Source organism: Emys orbicularis, chromosome 10 (genome assembly GCF_028017835.1).
Source record: "Emys orbicularis isolate rEmyOrb1 chromosome 10, rEmyOrb1.hap1, whole genome shotgun sequence".
Classification (NCBI taxonomy): domain Eukaryota; kingdom Metazoa; phylum Chordata; order Testudines; family Emydidae; genus Emys; species Emys orbicularis.
This window is the reverse complement of record NC_088692.1, coordinates 79,028,294-79,036,425: the sequence shown is the minus strand read 5'-3', so window position 1 is coordinate 79,036,425 and position 8,132 is coordinate 79,028,294.

Genomic DNA, 8,132 nt, shown 5'->3' with positions numbered 1-8,132 from the left:
TTGACTGTTCCCCAACAAATCGTGTTAATCTATGTGTCTGATAATTCTGTTCTTTACTATAGTTTCAACCAATTTGCCTGGTACCTGGTACTGAAGTTAGGCTTACCGGCCTGTAATTGCCGAGATCCCCTCTGGAGCCCTTTTTAAAAATTGGAGTCACATTAGCTATCCTCTAGTAATTTGGTATAGATGCTGATTTAAATGATAGGTTACATACCACAGTTAGTAGTTCTACGATTTCCCATTTGAATTCCTTCAGAACTCTTGGGTGAATACCATCTGGTCCTGGTGACTTATTACGGTTTAATTTATCAATTTGTTCCAAAACCTCCTCTAATGACACCTCAATCTGGGACAGTTCCTCAGCTTTGTCACCAAAAAAGAATGGCTCAGGTTTGGGAATCTCTCTCACATCCTCAGCCATGAAGACCGATGCAAAGAATTCATTTAGTTTCTCCGCAATGGCCTTATCTTTCTTGATTGCTCCTTGAGCATCTCGATTGTCCAGTGGCCCCACTGGTTGGTTAGCAGGCTTCCTGCTTCTGATGTACTTAAAAAAAAATTTGCTGTTACTTTTTGAGTCTTTGGCTAGCTGTTCTTCAAATTCTTTTTTGGCCTTCCTAATTATATTTTTACACTTCACTTTCCAGAGTTTATGCTCCTTTCTCTTTTCCTTAATAGGATTTAACTTCCACTTTTTAAAGGATGCCTTTTTGCCTCTCACTGCTTCTTTTACTTTGTTGTTTAGCCACGGTGGCACTTTTTTCATCCTACTACGTTTTTTTAATTTGGGGTGTACATTTAAATTGAGCCTCTATTATGGCGTCTTTAAAAAGTTTTCATGCCGCTTGCAGGGACTTTTGTGCAAAGTCCTGCTTCTCTGAACAAATTACTTGTAAAAAACCAAGATGGCCTCAAAGAAAATACCGGCCTCCATCACCAATTTCTACTCCCACCCAGCTGGAACAACCTACAAGCTTTGAGTAGCTGCTTGTGTCAAAAAGGGGTCCAACTATCCTCCCATCGTTCCTGAACTCCCCATGAAAAGGCCACATTCACTTCCCTGTTTGTTGCAGGGGTGGTTGTTTTAGGGAAGAAAGTTGTGGTTGTTGAGTTCTTGGCCCAGACAATTGATCCCTGACATTTTTAGGCATCAGATAAATCAGTGTATTGGGGTTACGCTTGCACCTGCAAGAACTGGGCCAAATTCTAGTTGCAGCTGTCCTGTCCCGCTGAAGCCAATGGGGTTGCATAGCTGTAAATGAGAGAAGAATTTGTCACCATGGATTAAAATTCCTCCCTGATGACTTCCACATAGTTACATCTGGGATGAATTGGTCCCATTATGACTTAGCTCAGAGTCCCCCATTGATTTCTAATATACAGTACATGCATCAGCCATTAATGCAAAGCATAAAGTCCAGGTTTCCAGTGCAATCAGTTTTGACCTTTGCAGGGTCCAGAGTGGGGTTCTTGGCAGCAAACTTGGTGACTGTTTTTTGGTTTCTTTGTCAGGGCAACTAATCAAATGCTGATTGATAGTTCAAAGCATGATCAGGGAAGACCAGCTCCATCCTGATCCAGAAAATTCTTCTATCACATGAGCCTGGACCCAGATCTCCTTCCTCACCCTGAGCAGGAACCTCCCCTGTGTCATAAATTACCTTTTCACCAGGCAGCTGATCTGGACACAGTCCTTAGTATACGCCTCCAGCTGCCTGGTGATCAGGCAGCAGAGAAGGGTGAGTGTCCGTGGAGTCTCCCAGCTTAGCCACAAGACCAGGCCTGCCCTTTTCCAGCTGTATCCACTGTGCTCTTGGGGATAGGTCAGGCCGAAGCCAGAGCATCTGACAGGATGGAAACGGAAATTCTAAGCATTCCTCTTCCATAGCACACATGCCCAGTGAAAAGCAACAACCAGCAGCTGGGCTGGAGCTTAATACAAAAATTAATATTAATGATGAGCTCAGCAAGAAGCTACTGAATTGACTCCAAATAACCCCAGCAGCCCTGAGTTATAAAATTGTCCGGCATACAACACTATTGAGACAGGTGAAATACTGAGGAGAATAGGAATCAAAGGACACAACCTGAAAGAGTGAAATCTGGGTTTAGGAAAAACCCCTGGCCATTCTCTGCAATTTCCTCAGTGTGTGATTTTATTTTCATTTGGCCTTTATGTCTCACCAATCACACACAATAAAATCCTCTTAAGATAATGCATGTCTGGAATTGATGGACTTTTACTCCTACGTCCTTTTTAAGGTGAGAAAGATGGATGTTTTCCACCACTCTACTGCAGATGTCTAAGCAGCATTTAGAAGGTGTTGTGCAAGAGGCAGGTGCATTAATTCTCATACACATTTCAGTCGTAATGGAAAGGAAAACTGATCAATGGGAGAACTGAATGTAAATGCCATACAGTCCTGGTTAGTAACTGTTGGATTCAGATGGGATGGGATATTCATGTGGTTATTAATTATCCAATGACCATTTTCACAAGAGCAGAGGGGTGTTTGTCATGGTGTCCTGGCCAAATTCCAAGTTGAGTGATCACTTTCTCTCCCTAACGTTCACCTCTATGTATCTGTGTATTTTAGGATTTCATTCTGCTGCTCATCACTCTCGCACCTTTACCCTGTAGTTTCTGTTCCTTCTGTTGTGTTGTGGTTTTTTGTGCGCAGCTGGTCCAGTCCAGTCAGGCGGTTGTCCTTTGATGGTGGACAAAGTGGTTTTTTCCTCACATAGTTGGTAATGTTTGTAAAGCACACAGAGATCCACTGGAATGAGACGTGTGGTGTCCAATGATCACTCAGTGCTTAAGGTGCTTACGAGACATCAGCTTTAGGCCAGGTCCACACTAAAAAGTTAGGTTGCTCCAGTTACATCGGTCAGGTCACAGCTTGGGTGGAAAACCCAGGTGCTGCAGGAAGCACTGATTGGGCCCTCTTTCCACTGAGTCAGTACTGAGCCAATGCCCATGTCTCATGACAGGGGGGGCTGTACTGCGGAAGGTGCCCAGTGCCCTCTTTCCTTTGTGGCATTTGAATATCGCCTGGCACTTTCCCAAGAGGAGGGGCATTAAACCTAGCCTCAAATGCTGCCATGCTATAACTCTGTTGTTTCAAGTGGATACGGTATTGTGCTTCACTGCCTGCCTTAAACAATTGTGCAGTATTGCTGTTCAGGCTACCGTGAGCACATCACACCTGTCCTCTGCTCTCTACACTAGCTTCCCAGGGAATATTGAGTCAAGTTCAAAGTTTCTGTTCTTATCTTCAAGGTGCTCCGTGGCCTTGGCCCAGGATATCTTAACTCTACCTAAAGCTGTAGGACAGGGATCGGCAACCTTTTGCACGCGGCTCACCAGGGTAAGCACCCTGGTGAGCCGGGCCGGTTTGTTTACCTGCCGCGTCCGCAGGTTCAGCCGATCGCGGCTCCCACTGGCCGCAGTTCGCTGTTCCAGGCTAATGGTGGCGGCGGGAAGTGGAGGCCAGCACATCCCTCAGCCCGCGCCGCTTCCCACCGCCCCCATTGGCCTGGAACAGCGAACCGCGGCCAGTGGGAGCCGCGATCGGCCGAACCTGCAGACGCGGCAGGTAAACAAACCGGCCCGGCCCGCCAGGGTACTTACCCTGGCGAGCCGCGTGCCAAAGGTTGCCGACCCCTGCTCTAGGATGAAGACCATGGTCAATAATTTTGCTCCTCGGGCACAATGGAGCTCTCTACAATAAAGCTCATCTGGGTGGGAGACACACCTTTCTCAGCGGATAGCCTGAGACTATGGAATAAACTCCCCCAGGAACTGAGGATCACAATCCTCCCCAAACCTCCAAGCACGATGTGCATTTCTTTGACCTTGCCTTCCCTAGCATACATACATAGCAATGTGTATTACAAAACAACCCCTCCCCCCCATGTACAAATCCTACCAAAACAATACCCTCCCTTGCACACACTTCTCCTCCTGGGGAGAGGATGAGAAAACAAACTCTATGTGGCAGATGTTAGTCCTGCCACTTAATGCATGACTGGAAGGTGCTCAGATACTACAGTGATGAGAGCACTATAAGAACCTATGTAGAATAGAGAGAGAGAGAATTACTGGTGGTGAACAGCTGCTACATTCCACCCCAGCAATGGCTGCATGTCAGTGGTCGGTGAAGTGATCCCTCTATATAGTTTGTAAAGCATTTTGGAATGAAAGACCCTAGATAGATGTAAGCCCTTATAATTACTAATTGATTATAAGAAAACAGGCAGGGGTCATGATTAAGTCTCCCACTTACTGCTCTGCAGTGGGCTATTTATACAGCCCGGGTTGGAAAGAGAACTCAGCACTGACAACTTTTGCTTCCTATTGTGGATTTGAGCTTGATCAGGTTTTTTTTTTAATAATGTGTATTAAATATCATGCAATATTAATGTCAGCATTAAAGAATCATTTTCCCTTTAGAAAAAGTAGCACGAGAGCAGAAAGTGTCCAGAAAAGCAAAACCCCTCTGACAAACAGAACAATTAATTATTTAGATCATATAACCACAATCTAGATAAAAGGCGACATTTATAGCATGATGAAGTGAGAATCCTGAAGGAGTAGTTTCGATCCAGGGCCCTTATGGCAGGTGGCAGAAGGAGCAGCATTAGCCCAGTCCGTGTATGGGCTTGCTCTCATTTTTGTCTTTTGACCCCTCCAGGCACCCATGCTTTGTTTACTAGAGGTTAGGTAGCCCATCTCCTGTTTCCATTAACCCTCCAAGGAGGTGAGAATGAGATCATGAATGGGCTTGCTGTGCGGGGTGTTTAGTGCCATCAGGCCAGGACAGAAAGGCAGTTAGCTGTGCTTAGTCAGTGGCAGGGGGGGAATGTGCAGACAGAAGCAGGGCCGGCTCTGGCTTTTTGGCCGCCCCAAGCAAAAAAAAAAAAAAAAAAAAAGCGTCCGTGCCGCCCTAGGATTGGGCAGAATGCCGCCTCGAACAATCTGCTGCCTCAAGCACCAGCTTGCTCAGCTGGTGCCTGGAGCCGACCCTGGACAGAAGTTTGATGTACAGCTGCTGTTTTCTAAGCAACGCTTTGCTACTCAAGGTGACACGGAAGAATAAACACGTTTGGCTTTTCCTTATTGCCCAATGCAAAGCGGGGAGGTAGATAAAGGCAGTGTGTGCAACAGGCACCATGGAGATGAAAGCTAAAGCAGGTGCCTTCCCTGAGCCAAATCCCTTGCTGAGGTAACTCCATGGACTTCAGTGGAACTGCACCAACGGAGAATTTGACCCCATGTGTGCTGCATAAACTCTGTCCGTCCAAGCAGAAAGCAAAGCAAATCCATGTTGATGTGACCATTCCCCTCACGCCAGTTTAGAGGATCCACACGACACCCAAGCTGGTGGCTAAGCTAAGCTTCTCGGTGGAGCAGCTGTGTACTACTGCCCACCGGAGCTGCACCCACTCTCCCTCTATAAAGGGATTGAGATGGGCTTGTGCAATGTGTGGTGGTCAACAACGCCGCACACAAATGTGGTTTGAAGATGGGACAGTGCAGCCTAAATTGGGCTATTTTGGGCCCTTCTATTCCCATTTGGCACCAGGGCATTCAGCAGCAGCAGCAGAATTATGGGGTGGAAGTGCAAAGGTAACGCACATGTTTTTCACAGCGCAGAAGAAGTTTGATTCTGGTTCCGTTTTGAGGGAAGGTTTGGGTGGATGGGTGAGGATTACTTTATCCACCATTTCCAGATCTAACGAGACTGCAAAGTTTCTCTCCCTGCTGGGCTCATGGGCACCGACTCTGTGGGTGCTCCGGAGCTGGAGCACCCACGGGGAAAAATTAGTGGGAGCTCTGCACCCACTGGCAGCCATGCTCGCCTCCCCGCCCCCCCGCTTCACCTCACCTCCGCCTCCTCCCCTGAGTGTGCCGCATCCTTGCTTCTCCCCCTAGCTCCCAGCGTTTGCCACCGCGAAACAGCTGTTTTGTGGCGTAACAAGCTCTGGGAGGGAGGGGGGAGGAGCGGGAACGCGGCGCGCTCAAGGGAGGAGGCAGGAAAGAGGCAGGGCTGGGGCGGGGAGTTGGGGAGTTGGGGAAGGAGTCCAATGGGGCAGGGAGGGGGCAGAGTTGGGGCGGGGACTTTGGGGAAGGAGTTGGAATGGGGGCAAGGCAGGGGTGGAGTTGGGGTGGGGCTGGGGGCAGAAGGGAGTCAAGCACCCACTGGCGCCAGCAGAAGTTGGCGCCTATGACTTGGCTGGCAGTGCAGATTATCCACACCGTGCTTATTCCACTTGCTTCATCTCACTCTGTCACCGCCTCCCAAACTTCACGACACCCCTCCCTATAGCCAGACAGACAAGCTGGCACTGATGGCCAGGAACAGGTGTCTGCAAATCAGTCCCTTGTCCTTTGATGCTCTTACCTATGTCCTCCTGCAAATTTCACTGAGCTCATGAGGGGAAATGGGGCCTCTCCTATTTATTATGACTGAATGCCTGCCCTCTGCCTACTGGGAGTTAATTGCTGAACTCTGCCAGCCCACCCCTCATGTAAATAGCCCCAGCTGGGTGACAGCTCTGAGATTCCTCTTATTCTGTGGCTTCCACTGCAGCAGTCTGATATCTGAGAAACCTCTTCAGAAAACCAGGTGGATGCTCCACATTCCAGGGACGTGTTTATTCGGTGTATGTAAATTACATTCTGAAATTCCCAAATTGAGTTTTTCCTTGTAAATGAATAAAATATAAAAAAAAATCCATCTCCAAAATGAGACTGTCTGGCAGAGCATAAATACCTCTTGACATGAAGGCCTCATGGGTTACATCTAAGTCCTCTCTATAAAATACAGAGAAAGTGTCCTTACTAGAGACATGCTGTATGTCACAGCAGCCATTGACTACTACTAGTCTAGGAGGGGTTCAGGCCCAGCTGATCAGAGGGCCCTAACTATGCCTGTTTTATGCAAAAATACCACATGGCTACACTGTGGCGACTAAAATCAGAAATAGTCCAATGCTGGAAAAATGAAGGTTTCAGCAGCAACCTTAACTCTGCTGCATTGCGTATCCCGTATGTCACAGAGTTGAGAGTTTGTGGCCAGAAGGGACAATTAGATCATCTCTTCTGACCTCCTGGACATCACAGGCCATTACATTTCAGCCAAATACCTCTACAATGAGCCCAATAACTTTATTTAGACTAAAGTATTTCATCCTCAGGAGATTAAACTGTTGTGTGCCACAGGCAGAAAACGCAAGAGACTGAGGGGCTGCCAATGCTCAAGGCCCCTGCAGTGACTGAATATTGATTCAGTGGGATGTGCCCAGATGATCCCAGCAGGAGAACCATCTCCCATCCTACAGAGGAAGGCCAAAAAAAAAAATCCCCAAGGTCTCAGCCAGTCTTCCCTTCCCAACCTCAAACGTGGCAATCAGTGTGATCCTGGGCACATGAGCAAGACACACTAGCCAGGCATCTGTACCACCTCAGAGCACTGGTCCACCCTCTCCAGTGCCCGGTCTCCAGATTTACTGTAGACACCAGGGTTGCCAGACTTCTTCCTAGTGTGAAACACATCTTAGCAGTTTATCCCCTGGACACCTCAGCTGCCATTCACCATTGCACGAACCACCTCCCCTCCCACTGGTAAGCCCATAATATCCCTGTGGCTACCACAGTAATTGCATGGGAAAGTGACAAGAGGTATTTTATGTAGTATTTGAGCCCCAGCCATGGACCAGGACCTCATTGTGCTAGGTGCTGTACAAACACAGAACAAAAAGCCCCAAAGAGCTGATCATCTAAGTACATCCATCTCAGATCTCACATGTTTTACTCATGCATCCTCAACAGCGAGGGGCTTTATCTCCCTGGAGCTTTTTGGGTACGTGGTTAAGGCAGTTTGTGCAGTCTTTTAATGCAGTTGTGCATGTGGAAACGAAAAGAATCCGCACCATGTGAACTCCTTCCACCTTTGCCAAACCAGCCCCTTGTTGCTCTGCAGACCACACTTTGCGAAACTCTCTTCTACCTTTTACAAGAGAAACAGCAACATTTAACACAGTAATAGGTGCCTTAGCATTACCTTCGACAGCCAGAGACCAAGTAGAATCCCTCCCTGGTGCAACACCAGTTGAAGTCAAAGAGT